Raw genomic sequence first — 15872 nt, 5'->3', positions numbered from 1 at the left:
CTGAAGGAGGAAAGACTGCACATAGGCCTGGGCCTTATAGTATGCTAAAATGAATCTTATACATGATTACAAATGATTAGCATAATAAAACATATGCTACTCTTCTTTATCTGGGGAACATTAACTGATCTCACTGAAGAATGATTTTAGAGCTTAATGTTCAACATAGTTTAAGTAGTAGGGGGGTTTCCTAGCATCTATTTTTATTGCTCTGACTGCAAATATCCTGCCTTGCTTTTTTCAGAGGCTCTCACCTTATTTTAAGCCTATGGTCCCTGTCTCATTCCCCCTCTACAGATGGAGACTAGCTGCTGCTAGGGAAAGGGGGCAACGACCGCTCTGGCTGCTTCATGCTGAGAGGGGGCACAGTAAAAGGGTGCAGCTAGGTCTCCATCACCGGTCAGTTGAGAGGGCCTCGGAAGGTTGGCGCTTCTCTTCTGGGTTTCATTCATTTCTATTACTATTTGCAGTTTTGTGGCTTCTAGGCAAGATAGAACAAATTGTTATTAGGTTAAGTAGCAACATCTGGAGTTGGATTTTCCATTTTGGAAGGACAAACTTGAGAAGATTAAGAATGCATGGCTGAATATGAGAACTAGAAATATGAAGAGTCTAATTGAGAATCATAGCCAGGTATCATGGGGAAACTAGAAGTCTGGATCGAGTTTACATCACAATGACTAGTATTAGGATTTAGTATAGATAAGACTGCATTATTGAAACAATACTTTTCTCTAAAATCACCCTCATTTTTACTAGAAGTAGCCAGATTAAGAAAATAATTAACAGTTCGCTTGATTATTTGCATAAGTGCAGCAAGAAGAGTAATTGATTACATGGGATCTTTTAAATGTGCTTTGCTGGAACTTTTTTGCAAGGAATTTCAGATTGAACTTTTAAGGGCTTCTTGAGGCCAGAAAGCCAAGCCAGACTTGCCATCAGCTTGTGCCTGCAGTACCTGTAGATTTGGGGGAATTCCTCTCTTCCTGAGGTTCCTGCACCTGCCAGGAAGTGACCTTCCTTACTCACCTGGTAAGGCTGCTGGGAACTCTGTAAGCAAGGTACCAGGCCAGTTCTTCTAAGGGGCTTTGTTGGCTTTATAAAGTCAGTCTTAGTTCCTTAAAGCTGTCTGTTCATATCTGAATTTACACATGTGTCTCTCAGGTATGACGTTCCAGTCAAAGCCTTGGTACTATAACCAGTGTTTTTAATTGGTCCTCTTACAAGGAAAGCAGATTCTTATTGAACTTGTGCAAATAAACATACTGCCGTGAAATATAAAAATAGTCACTGAGAGTTTTTAAATTCTGGAGGGATCAGGTAGAGAGAAAGATAAAGTTTCAATTCTGCTTATAAAGGCAGTCATTTACTAAACTGTTGCCAGCTTTAGAGAAAAAGCTTAAAACACTTTATCAACATTTGAAACAAAAAGCCACAAAATCATCTTCCTTAGTTTACTTAATTCTATGTAACTAATACCTGTTCTGCTGAAATCTAGTTTTTTACTAGTTTAGGAGTAATAAAACTGAGTATAGATGACAAAAGACTTACAAATGACAATGGTTAAAGATCTGATGAGAGCTTACTGTAAGACAATTGTCGTAAGGAAATTTGGATATATTTGTAACACAAAACATTCAGTAACAAAGTTTAGAGTCATTCTCTGTGATAGTGCCTTCCAGGTAATTAAGCAGGTAAATAAGCCAAATTAGCCAAATATTTTCTTCAATGAGAAAAAATTCCTCTGAAATGTTCCAGGGACCCTCTGGAAAATATCAGAGTTAACTAGAGGTAAGAATAACTTTTTTTAATTTGATTCTGGGACGCTGTTAAAAGTTTTAAGGCATTTGCTTAGTTATTCACATTAGACAAAGCTACACTTCACTTTAAGCATTTGTCTTTGAAGGATTTAACAGATACTATCAACTTAAATGGCTTTAGGTAAAGTTAGGCAGCTGATAACCATAAGGACATCTCTATTCAGTTCAACTTAAATTAGCATTAATGCTTAATATCTTCTATTAGAATTTTCTGGAAATTTTAGAATGCCAAACTTTTTACAAGCACTTGTCTTTAAATCAATTTTTATTAATACCATCCAGAGGTAGAAAATATTTTTCATTTACACACTTAGACACAAACATACAGATTGAAATGTAATGATACAGTGAGAGGACAGACAAAGCTCCTGGCATGAGCCAGGAGGGGACAAGAGAGCCCGTGGTGGTGCATTGTCTAGGGGTTTTATAGGCAGTTGAGGATATTTGGGAAAGTGAAAAAAGCTTAGGGGTGAGGACTTAAAGGCAAGTAGTAGGTGTTTAGGATTGCAGGGGAGACAGAGAGAGCTTGGTTTGGAGGTAGGAGAAAGACTGGATATATGGGATCTCTTTCCATTTGCCCGTACGCTCACAGAAGTTGTATAAGTAGTGGAGAATTTTAGGATCTAAAGAGCCATTTGGGGGCCATTTAGACTGATTGTCTAAGGGATATGGTGGCCAGATATCATTACAGTAGCAAAAAGGTTTGAGGTCTGGAGTGAGGTGGAGGGGTTTTAGATTATTGAGTAAGCACCCTAGCGCTGAATCTGCAGGAATGGAGGGGCCAGATCCCATGGTGAGAATGAGAACATTCAGAAGTCACTGAGGTGTCCCTGAGCAATTGAGAATGTCGCGGAGAAGACCAGTCACAGTTAGGGGGTCATCACCACTTCAAACTGTGGGGTTAAGGCGAAAACGCCGGGGAGGCTCGGTACCTGGTACCAGGAGTTTTCGAGTCGAGTAGATACGTAGATAAAGGGAGAACCGGCCTCAGTGGATGAGGATTCTCACCATGGGGAGGCAGAGAAGGGTGGACTATGGGGATCAACCATGACTCTGAAAGTCATGGTTGGGGGTGCCCCTGTCCCAGAGGAGCCCTTGGGGATGTCGGACAGTCAATGGTCACTTCCCAGGTTCCAAAGGGACATTTAAGTCAACTATGAAGGGGAGACTCAACAAATTGAAGGCCGGTGTTGGGCGAGAAGACGAGCGACTGGGGAAATGGACGGTGAGCCCGTGGAGGAGGATCAGGCAGTGAGGATTCCCAAAGCAGCTCAGCTTCCTGGAGGAAGAGCAAAGTCAATGGGAGAGCCTCATCCGAAGCCATGGCACCAATGAAAGGATATGTCGCCGGGACCTTAGCCAGAATGACTCAGGAGCCACGGGCCCACGCAAGAGACTTTATCTGAAAGAGAGAGTGGCTACCCCAGAGGGAGGTGGGCTGGAGAAAGAGAGAGAGAGAGAGGGAGCAGCAGGACAGAGAGCAGAGAGACAGAGACTGAGAGAGAGCAGCAGAGAGACAGACAGAGAGACAGAGACAGAGGGCAGTGAGAGAGACAGAGAGTGCAGCAAGTGAGACAGAGAGGGGGGGCAGCAGCGTGGTGCCTTTTATTGTGGCAGATACCCTTGGCCTGTTGCTTTGGGGGAGCGTCAGGATGTTTAGAGATAAGGCGGGGTAAGCCCCAGGCAAGCCCAGGCATGATTCTCACTGGCTTCTGTGCTTGGGACCATGGGGCAAAAGGAGGATAAATTATATATTCTTACAATAGCATTTTTTGGGGACATATATATAGGCGGAAAGCAACCTGTAGGGCAAAGGGAATCCTTGATGGTGCAATCTTTTGAACTGTCTGAAAAAGAACAAAGGGTTGGTGTTGGGAAAGATAGGTCTGGTGAGAGAATAAATGTTGAGACCAGGGCTAACAATTCTGAAGCATGACACATGGCAGTTGTAAGGGAAGTCTTAGTGAGACAGGGACCATAGATGTAGTCAGAATAGAGTGAGGGCCTCCGGAGGATGCAGGGTGGGATATTTGCAGTCAGACCAATGTAACTACATGCAAGGAAACCTCCCTACTAAAACTCTATGTTAAACATTGAGCTCTAGAATCATTCTTCAGTGAGATCAGTTAACATTCCCCAGATAAAGAAGAGTAACACATGTTTTATTATGCTAATCATTTGTAACCATGTGTAAGATTCACTTTAGCATGCTGAAAGGCCCAGGCCTATGTGCTGTCTTTCCTCCTTCAGATCTGAGGAGGTAATTTTGCAAACTGAGCAACTAACTTAGCATGCAGACCCAGCTGTAGACGGCATAGTAAAAGGCAGGACGAATTCCATCTTAAAGATAAGATTGCATTTTAACACCCAGGAAGTTCAAGAGGCAAGATTCTTTAGCAAGTGACAATACCTCAGCCCACCTTGGGAGCTGGGCAGGCAGACTTTTGATTTGCTGCCAGACCAAGGCACCGGTGACCCAGAGAGAAATCAAGGCAGGAAATTCCTTACAGTTAAGTTAATTTTTAATATTCAGGGACCACTTAACAAGTCCCCAACCCTAAGTTTTTTCAGGTTCTCGAAAAATCCTCAACTGCCTATAAAACCCCCTAGACAATGCACCACTACGGACTCTCTTGTCCCCTCCTGGTGTGAGCCGGGAGCTCTGTCCTTTCACTTTATCTCCAAATAAAAGTCTGTACCTCTCTCTCCTACCTTGACTGTTTGTGAAGCTCATTCTTCAGCTCCTCAAACAAGAACCCCGGCATCAGAGGCAGGCGTTCTAATCGAGTGTCAGTCACCCTATAACACCCTGCTTCTGCCAGTCAAAAGGCCAGGAGGAGATCACCAGCCTGTTCAAGACCTGTGAACCATTAATAGAGAGACTGTTTGTTTACACCCAGTGGTCCCAAACCCGCACACCATCCTCAGCCAGATCCCAGAGTCTGCCAAATTGTTCACTTGCACAGACATAAGATGTCTTTCTCCCTCTCTGGCTGGTCCCCCCAAAGCCAGCTCTTATTTGCCTTTGAATGGACTAAACTGGATAAGGGCGCAGATGCAGTTAACATGGATGCAGCTTCCACAAGAGTTCAAGAACTCACCCACCCTCTTTAGAGAGGCATTGGCTGCAGACCTTGCCAGTTTTCCGAGAGATGCCACATGCTGAGCCCTCCTGCAGTATGTAGATGACCTCCTCCTTGCCAGTGACACCCAGGAAAATTGTGCAAAAGGCACAAAGGCCCTCCTGCAACTCCTGTCAGACTCAGGATACTGAGCCTCATAAAAAAAAAGGCACAAATCTGCCGAGAGCAAGTCCAGTACTCAGGCTTCCTCCTCACCCAGGGAGAAAGGGCACCAAGGCCAGAGAAGAAAAAAGTCGTTAACTCCTTGCTCCAGCCCAGGATGAGGGGGGGCATGTGAAAGTTTCTAGGGGCCTCCAGGTTCTGCAAAAATCTGGATTCCTGGATTCTCAGCAATGGCAAGGCCCTTCTGCAACCTCCTGGGGGGCCAGACTGAAAGCCCCTGCCTGGACAAAAGAGGCAAGAGCCACCTTCCTGGAAATAAAAACTGCTTCAGAACAGGCACCAGCCCTAGGCCTGCCAGATATGAAAAGGACCTTCAGTCTCTTCACTACATAATAAAGGTAGCAATTCTACATTGCAAAGAACATCAAAAAGAAAACAACCCTACAGCACAGGGAAATGGGATGGCAGATGAAGCGGCCAAAGCAGCAGCCAGTAAGGAGGAAGGGAGAGCTCCTTCCCTCACTGTGGCCCTAACACCCTGAAAGAGGCCCCTCCACCCAGGTACACTGAAAAGGAGAAAGACTGGAGCCACTTTAACTGACAACGGATGGTGGAAGTTGCCAGACAGATGTATCTTTGTCCCAACTGCAACCGGGAGGCAACTAGTCAGCAAATACAACCAGCTCACCCACCTGGGAAAACTGCACTGGAGGCCCTCATCAAAAAGCAATACTACATCATCCAGTTGCCAGCACTATGCCGAGCAGTGAGTAGACAGTGTAACTTGTGCCAGAAATAATACTTGGTCTGCACCATGACTTCCACCTGGTGTCGAAAGAATGGGAGTTGCCCCCTTTGAAGACCTTGAGATAGACTTCATGGATGTCCAGCCAAGCTTGGGACTCAGACACCTCCTAGTAATAGTGTGTACGTACTCTGACTGGGTCGAAGCCTTCCCCACCAGAACAGAATGGAGCTGGGAGGTAGCCAAAGTCCTCGTGAGAGAAATTGTGCCCTGGTTTGGTCTACCATCCACAATCGAGTGACAATGAGTTTGCCTTTGTAGCAGATGTAGTGCAAATGTTAACTAAATTCCTCAATATTACCTAGAAACTTCACACTGCATATAGGCCACAGAGTTCAGGAAAAGTAGAGCGAATGAACTGCACCCTCAAAAGAGCCCCAGTACATTCCTTCCAGGCTAGGGACTCAGTCTGAGTTAAAGATTGGAAAGAAGACCCCGTCAAACCTCAGTAGACTGGCCCCCACATTATTGTTCTAACTACTCCTACTGCCCTCAAGGTTGCAGGCATCACTCCAAGAGTCCGTCATTCCAGAGTGAAAAAAGCCTGTCATCCTGACAAGGAAGCACATCAGCAGGAGACCCAGCCAGACCTCCAGATCCTCTCCGCCTCCACATCCTGCGATTGCCCTCTGACTAATAGACACCTGCGTGCCATAGATCCTGGCTCTCATCGGAGTGTTGTCTTTTATTCTGGGCATTGGACTCTGTGCTGTTGCACCCCTGGACTGGACTATTCCTCAAAAAGGTTGCCCTTTCTATTGTCTATTGGGAAATCATTAAGTTATTTTACTGTGCTTACCTGTCTCTCCTAGCTGGACCCAAGTCTCAGCCTGTATTTCTGAAGTACCTCTCTGTAATGTTTAATTGTACAAAAGTTATAAAGTGCATAGTGGGCTAAAGGGAGCTACCTCCTTTTCCCCAGTGAGATTTCCTAGGCAGAACAAGCTGCTCCTTTACTGATCCCTGCTCTAGTCAGGCTCAGTAGATCTAGATCAGCTGCAGTAGACACAGCAGCTCTAATAAAGAGACTTAGGTCTCGCTGCCCTAACAGAGGAATCTGATCAAGATTTAGAGCAGTTTGAAACCACCACGATTCAGCTGCAAGATCAGATTGATTCCCTGGCTAAAGTGGTGTTGCAAAATTGTAGAAGACTGGACCTCCTGTTCATGTCACAGGGAAGCTTATGTATAGCCCTTAAAGAAGATTGTTGTTATTATGCAAATAAGTCTGGCATAGTTAAGAGTTATCTAGCCAAAGAAAAATAAAACATCCAGCATAGGAATAAAATGTTAGAAAATAAAAGGTCTTAGTTCCAGGGATGGTTTGAATAGAATCCATGGCTAACAACTCTTCTAATTGGCCTTGCAGGGCCAGCGATTCTGCTGTTCCTTAAACTATTACTGGAACCCTGTATATTTAACTGGCTTATTAACTTTATTGAGGAATGTGTTAACTCCTTACAGCTCATGTATATGCAGAGCCACTATGACCCTGTCATAAGCCAAGGAGATGATGCCCCTTAAAATGAAGTGTTTGAAGGGACATCAGAGGGGGGAATGATAGGGAAAATTTACAAGGACAGCAACCTAGCAGGTGGCTTCACTCTGTCTTGCACCCCTCCCTCCTCAACATAAACAGCACTACAAGGACAGTAATTTATGAGGTGGCTCCCCTCCGCCTCGCCCCACTCCTCAATCCAAACAAAAAAAAGCACTCCCTTGTTTTCCCCATGCTGCCGAGCACCAGGTCCCAAGGTTCGCTCCCTAAACTCCCTCCCCCTTGCCTGCTCATTTGCTGTGCACATAGGAATGTTACAGATAAGGAAGCAGAAAGGTATAAATTGCTCCCTTTTCTTATGTTCAGGGCTCAGACTTTTTGGGAGATAACTCCCCTCTGAGCCCGCTGGTGTGAAATAAAGCCTCAACACTCCAAGACCTCTGAGTGCTACTTGGTATTTTCCGTCAGTGATCCAGTCCAGGCTTTTTTTCAGTATTTTCCGTAACAACATCACTTATTCCACCCTAACCTCCAATCTTTACAATGCTTTCTCAAAACTTACCTGTCTCTTTCTCATTCAGAAACTGCCTTCCTCAAAACACTCACCACTTCATGTGAGATCTGTCAACTCACCTTCTCGACCACCCACCTTTCCTACACATCAAGCACGAGGGCTCATTCCCGGGACTGATTGGCAGCTCAACTTTATTCACATGCCCCCTGTAAAATGCCACCGATATCTTTTAGTACAGGTGGACACATTTTCATGATGGGTTGAGGACTTTCCCACAACTAACAAACGAGCCCAGACTGTCTCCAACGTCCTACTGTCTGAAATTATGCCACGCTTTGGGATACCTACTTCCTTACAATCAGACAATGGCCCCGAGTTTATCTCTCAAATCTTCCAAGTAACCACTAAGAACTTCAATATTCCATGGCATTTTCACATCCCCTATCACCCACAATCCTCAGGTAAGTTGGAAAGAAACAATAGAACTTTCAAATCTATCCTTACTAAATTATCCCTGGAGCTCCACCGTGACTGAATAAAACTCCTCCCCTTGGCCCTACTGCGACTCCGGGCCTTGCCAAAAACACCTGCTACACTTTCTCCTTTTGAACTCATGTATGGTCGCCCCATGCTTCCTCCAGGTCTCAACTCTGCACCTCCTATCCTTCCTCCTCATCTTCTCAATCCTTTACTTCAACACATTCACTCTCTACTCGGGTCCCACACTGACGTCTATACACAAAAACCTCAAGACCCCAATTCTACTTCTTATCATCCAGGAGACTCTGTGCTCCTATCCCCACCACATCAAGCAGCACCATCCCTAATTCCCAAATGGCAAGGACCATACACAGTAATCCTTTCCACGCCAACTGCAGTTAAACTCCGGGTCTTCCCCATTGGATACACAACTCCCACCTTAAGCCATTTGTCTCACCTTATTCCCCTCCCACCAAATCTCCCACAGGTTCCTACTCCTCCAACCTGACGGGACCTCTTACTCTCCGCATTTCGTGGTGCTCATCTCCACTTCCACTCATCACTGAAGAAGTTTCTGCCAGCATGGAGTCCTAATGATGCCGGGATTCTTGTTTCCTAAGCCAAAGAATGAGCTTCACAAAGAGTCAAGGAAGGAGAGCAAGGTACAGGTTTTATTTAGAGGTAAAGTGAAAGGACGGAGCTCCCGGCTCACACCAGGAGGGAACAAGAGAGTCCGTAGTGGTCCGTTGTCTAGAGGGTTTTATAGGTAGTTGAGGATTTTTCAAGAACATGAAAAAACTTAGGGGTGGGGACTTGTTAAGTGGTCCCTGAATATTAAAAATTAACTGTAAGGAATTTCCTGCCTTGATTTATCTCTGGGACACCGGCGCCTTGGTCTGGGAGCATATCAAAAGGCTGGGTGCCCAGCTGCCAAGGTGGGCTGAGGTATTGTCTACTTGCTAAAGAATCTTGCCTCTTGAACTTCCTGGGTGTTAAAATGCAATCTTATTTTTAAGATGGAATTCTTCCTACCTTTCTGCTGTTTACAGTTGGGTCTGCATGCTAAGTTAGTTGCTTGGTTTGCAAAATTACCACTTCAGCTCTGAAGGAGGAAAGATAGCACAGAGGCCTGGGCCTTTAAGTGTGCTAAAGTGAATCTTACACATGGTTACAAATGATAAGCATAATAAAACATGTGCTACCCTTCTTTATCTGGGGAACATTAACTGATCTCACTGAAGAATGAATCTAGAGGTCAATGTTTAACATAGAGTTTTAGTAGGGAGGTTTCCATGTATGTAGTTACATTGCTCTGACTGCAAATATATCACCCTACCCCGTCCGGAGGCCCTCACTCTATTCTGACTACATCTATTCTCCCTGTCTCATTCCCCCCTCTACAGAGAGAGACCCTAGCTACTGCTAGGGAAAGGCGGCAATAACTGCTCTGGCTGCTTCATGCTGAGAGGGGGCGCAGTAAGGGGAGCAGCTAGGTCTCCATCAGTGGATGGTTGAGAGGGCCTTGGAAGATGGGCACTTTTTTTTTTTTTTGAGAGGGCATCTCTAATATTTATTGATCAGATGGTTGTTAACAACAATAAAATTCTGTATAGGGGGGTCAATGCTTAATGCACAATCATTAATCCATCTCAAGCCTAATTCTCGTCAGTCTCCAATCTTCTGAAACATAATGAACAAGTTCTTACATGGTGAATGAATTCTTACATAGTGAATAAGTTCTTACATGGTGAACAGTACAAGGGCAGTCATCACAGAAACTTTCGGTTTTGATCACGCATTATGAACTATAAACAATCAGGTCAAATATGAATATTCGTTTGATTTTTATACTTGATTTATATGTGGATACCACATTTCTCCCTTTATTGTTATTATTATTATTTTTAATAAAATGCTGAAGTGGTAGGTAGATGCAACATAAAGTTAGAAAACATAGTTTAGTGTTGTAAGAGAGCAATTGTAGATGATCAGGTGTGTGCCTGTAGACTATGTGCTAATCCGAGCTAGACAAGGGCAATAAAACATCCATGGATGCAGAAGTTTTCTCTCAACACAGGGGGGGTGAGGTTCTAAGCTTCACCACTGTTGTTCCCCGATTTCTCACCTGATGGCTCCCCTGCGACTGTGCCTGTCTTAGGTTGTTCCTCCCTTGAGGAATCTTACCCGTCTCTGGCTAACCAGTCATCTTCTGGGGCCATACAGGGAAATGTAAAGTTGGTAAGTGAGAGAGAAGCTATATTGTTTGAAAAGGTTAGCTTTTTACTTCTTTGCAGATTTATGCCCTGTGGCTTCTATACCCAGCACTTGTCTCGAGGTATCTTTACACCTGGAGGAATTATGATGCTCGGTAAATTCAATATGAGGCACGAATTCTATTTAAGGGTTGTAATTAGGAAGAAAGAAGAAAAGCTATAGAGGTAGCAAATGGAAGAAAACATGGGAGGATTGATTATTTCTTTGAAATATCTTCTTGTAGAGTACCTTAAGCATGTATAGGTTTTAAACTACTAACTTGCGCACACATATTAACGTAATAGGAATACGGTGACATAAACAAAGCAAATCTGTAATTACCAGCCATCGCCAGTGAAGCCAAGAAAACCATTTAGGCACCCTAGGCATTTGTGAAAATTTGTCTATGATATGATGGATATTGTCCAACTGTACTTGAACAGTCTGAGAGAAATCAGACAAATTAAAGCAACCCATTTCTGGGATCTGTTCACATCCCATATGTTCTTTTAACCATAGATAGTCTATAGTCGTAAGATTTTGGAGTGCTACAACTTGCGCCCCTCCCAACTCCTGGTTGAGTTCCAACAGTACAGATCCGGTAAAATTCGTCATCTCACTGTATGCGCATGCCAGCCTAGACATCTCCCTCCTCATTCCAATGGCAAGTCCAGGAAACGGTGGGGTGGACGCAGCCACAACCGCAGCATCGCCCAGATCGCTGTGGAGGCTTTTTGATGATCATCCCCCGGCACGAGTCCTCCAAAGAGTGCTGATGCCGGAAGCTCCTCCTCATATCGTATCTTAGTTCATTTTCTGGGTATCCAAGCTAGGCCTTGATCTTCTGCATAGAAACAAACAGACCCTTTGCCCACACTTTGACATGCCCTCTATACCACTGTGCAGAACTCATTGGAGGTCAGCACACAGGAGCTGCTTTTTTTTTTTTTTTAAGAGAAAGGCATATTATCAGAAAAGAGTACCTCCATAGCTGATCAACTGACACCCTTTAAGTGATCAACATTAAGGATATTTAAAGCATGTGTTAATCTTTGATTTACCAATAGTTTTATCCTATCAAGGAGTAATCCGCCTTTTCTTTCTTTCTTTCTTTTTTTTTTAAATCTTTAATCTACACTTACATGAAGAATAATATGTTTACTATGCTCTCCCCTATATCAGGTCCCCCCTAAAAATTACATTACGGTTACTGTCCATCAGCATAGCAAAATGTTGTAGAATCACGACTTGTCCTCTCTGTGTTGTATAGCCCTCCCTCCCCTTTCTCCCTCCCCCCCATGCATGCTAATCTTAATACACCCCTTCTTCTTCCTCCACTTTATCCCTCCCTGCCCACCCTTCCTCCCCAGTTCCTTTCCCTTTGGTACCTGTTAGTCCATTTTTGGGTTCTGAAATTCCGCTGCTGTTTTGTTCCTTGAGTTTTTCCTTTGTTGTTATACTCCTCAGATGAGTGAAATCATTTGGTACTTCTCTTTCACTGCTTGGCTTGTTTCACTGAGCATAATACTCTCCAGCTCCATCCATGTTTCTGCAAATGGTTGGATTTTTCTGCGTCTTATGGCTGAGTAGTATTCCATTGCGTATATGTACCACTTCTTTATCCATTCATCTACCGATGGACATTTAGGTTGCTTCCAATTCTTGGCTATTGAAAATAGTGCTGCCATAAACATAGGGGTGCATCTGTCTTTCTCAAACTTGATTGCTGCGTTCTTAGGGTAAATTCCTAGGAGTGCAATTCCTGGGTCAAATGGTAAGTCTGTTTTGAGCATTTTGATGTACCTCCATACTGCTTTCCACAATGGTTGAACTAATTTACATTCCCACCAGCAGTGTAATGTACACTCCCACCAGCAGTAGGAGTGTTCCCCTTTCTCCACAGCCTCGCCAACATTTGTTGTTGTTTGTCTTTTGCATGGCAACTATCCTTACTGGTGTGAGGTGATAACTCATTGTAGTTTTAATTTGCATTTCTCTGATAATTAGCGGTGTGGAGCATCTTTTCATGTGTCTGTTGGCCATCTCTATTTCTTTTTTTTTTTTTGAGAGGGCATCTCTAATATTTATTGATCAAATGGTTGTTAACAACAATAAAATTCAGTATAGGGGGGTCAATGCTCAATGCACAATCATTAATCCTTCTCAAGTCTAATTCTCGTCAGTCTCAAATCTTCTGAAGCATAATGAACAAGTTCTTACATGGTGAACGAATTCTTACATAGTGAATAAGTTCTTACATGGTGAACAGTACAAGGGCATTCATCACAGAAACTTTCGGTTTTGATCACGCATTATGACCTATAAACAATCAGGTCAAATATGAATATTCGTTTGATTTTTGTACTTGATTTATATGTTGATCCCACATTTCTCCCTTTATTATTATTATTATTTTTATTTTTAATAAAATGCTGAAGTGGTAGGTAGATGCAAGATAAAGGTAGAAAACATAGTTTAGTGCTGTAAGAGGGCAAAGGTAGATGATCAGATGATCAGGTGTGTGCCTATGGACTAAGTATTAATCCAGGCTAGACAAGGGCAGCAAAACATCCATAGATGCAGAAGATTTCTCTCAACACAGGGGGGTGAGGTTCTGGGCCTCACCTCTGTTGATCCCCAAATTCTCACCTGATGGGACCCCTGTGACTGTGCCTGTCTTAGGTTGTTCCTCCCTTGAGGAATCTTACCTGTCTCTGGCTAACCAGTCATCTTCCGGGGCCATACAGGGAGATGTAAAGTTGGTAAGTGAGAGAGAAGCCATATTGTTTGAAAAGGTTAGCTTTTTACTTCTTTGCAGATTTATGCCCTATGGCTTCTATGCCCAGCACTTGTCTCGAGGTATCTTTACCACCTGGAGGAGTTATGATACTCGGTAAATTCGATATGAGGCACGAATTCTATTGAAGGGTTGTAATTAGGAAGAAAGAAGAAAAGCTACAGATGTAGCATATGGAAGGAAACATGGGATGATTGATTATTTCTTTGACATGTCTTCTTGTAGAGTACCTTAAGTATGTATAGGTTTTAAACTACTAACTAATTTGCACACACATATTAACATAATAGGAATACAGTGACATAAACAAAGGAAATCTATAATAACCATCCATATCCAGTGAAGCCAAGAAAACCATTTAGGCACCCTAGGCATTTGTGAAAATTTGTCTATGATATGATGGATACTGTCCAACTGTACTTGAACAGTCTGAGAGAAATCAGACAAATTAAAGCAACCCATTTCTGGGATCTGGTCACATCCCATATGTTCTTTGAATCATAGATAGTCTATAGTTGTAAGATTTTTGAGTGCTACACCTTGCACCCCTCCCAACTCCTGGTTGAGTTCCAACAGTACAGATCTGGTCAAATTCATTGTCTCACTGTATGCACATGCCAGCCTAGACATCTCCCTCCTCATTCCAATGGCAAGTCCAGGAGACGGTGGGCTGGATGCAGCCACAACCGCAGCATCGTCCGGATCCCTGTGGAGGCTTTTTGATGATCATCGCCCGACACAAGTCCTCCAGAGAGTGCTGATGCCGGAAGCTCCTCCTCATATCGTATCTTAGTTCATTTTCTGGGTATCCAAGCTAGGCCTTGATCTTCTGCATAGAAACAAACAGACCCTTTGCCCACACTTTGACATGCCCTCTATACCACTGTGCAGAACTCCTTGGAGGTCAGCACACAGTAACTGCTTTTTTTTTTTTTTTTATTAAGAGAAAGGAATATTATCAGAAAAGAGTACCTCCATAGCTGATCGTCTGACACCCTTTAAGTGATCAACATTAAGGATATTTAAAGCATACGTTGATCTTTGATTTACCAATAGTTTTATCCTATCAAGGAGTAATCTCCCTTTTCTTTCTTTCTTTCTTTCTTTTTTTTTTTAATTTTTAATCTATACTTACATGAAGAATACTATGTTTACTATGCTCTCCCCTATATCAGGTCCCCCCTAACAACCACATTACGGTTACTGTCCATCAGCTTAGCCAAATGTTGTAGAATCACTACTTGTCCTCCTGTGTTGTGCAGCCCACCCTCCCCTTTCTCCCTCCCACCCATGCATGCTAATCTTAATACCGCCCTTCTTCTTCCCCCCCCCCTTATCCCTCCCTGCCCAGCCATCCTCCAAGTTCCTTTCCCTTTGGTACCTGTTAGTCCATTTTTGGGTTCTGTAATTCCGCTGCTGTTTTGTTCCTTGAGTTTTTCCTTTGTTGTTATACTCCTCAGATGAGTGAAATCATTTGGTATTTCTCTTTCTCCGCTTGGCTTGTTTCACTGAGCATAATACTCTCTAGCTCTATCCATGTTGCTGCAAATGGTTGGATTTTTCCACTTCTTATGGCTGAGTAGTATTCCATTGTGTATATGTACCACTTCTTCTTTATCCATTCATCTACCGATGGACATTTAGGTTGCTTCCAATTTTTGGCTATTGTAAATAGTGCTGCGATAAACATAGAGGTGCACCTGTCTTTCTCAAACTTGATTGCTGCGTTCTTAGGGTAAATTCCTAGGAGTGCAATTCCTGGGTCAAATGGTAGGTCTGTTTTGAGCATTTTGATGAACCTCCATACTGCTTTCCACAATGGTTGAACTAATTTACATTCCCACCAGCAGTGTAGGAGGGTTCCCCTTTCTCCACAGCCTCGCCAACATTTGTTGTTGTTTGTCTTTTGCATGGCAGCTATCCTTACTGGTGTGAGGTGATACCTCATTGTAGTTTTAATTTGCATTTCTCTGATAATTAGCGATGTGGAGCATCTTTTCATGTGTCTGTTGGTCATCTCTATTTCTTTTTTAGAGAACTGTCTGTTCAGTTCTTCTGCCCATTTTTTAATTGGGTTATTTGTTTTTTGTTTGTTGAGGCATGTGAGCTCTTTATATATTCTGGATGTCAAGCCTTTATCGGACGTGTCATTTTCAAATATATTCTCCCATACTGTAGGGTTCCTTTTTGTTCTATTGATGGTGTCCTTCGCTGTACAGAAGCTTTTCAGCTTAATGTAGTCTCACTTGCTCATTTTTGCTGTTGTTTTCCTTGCCTGGGGAGGTAAGTTCAAGAAGAGGTCACTCATGTTTATGTCTATGAGGTTTTTGCCTGTTTTTTTCCATGAGTTTAATAGTTTCATGACTTACATTCAGGTCTTTGATCCATTTTGATTTTACCTTTGTATATGGGTTAGACAATGGTCCAGTTTCATTCTCCTTCATGTAGTTGTCCAGTTTT

Source organism: Manis javanica, chromosome X (genome assembly GCF_040802235.1).
Source record: "Manis javanica isolate MJ-LG chromosome X, MJ_LKY, whole genome shotgun sequence".
NCBI lineage: Eukaryota > Metazoa > Chordata > Mammalia > Pholidota > Manidae > Manis > Manis javanica.
Note: the sequence above shows the minus strand (reverse complement) of the source record.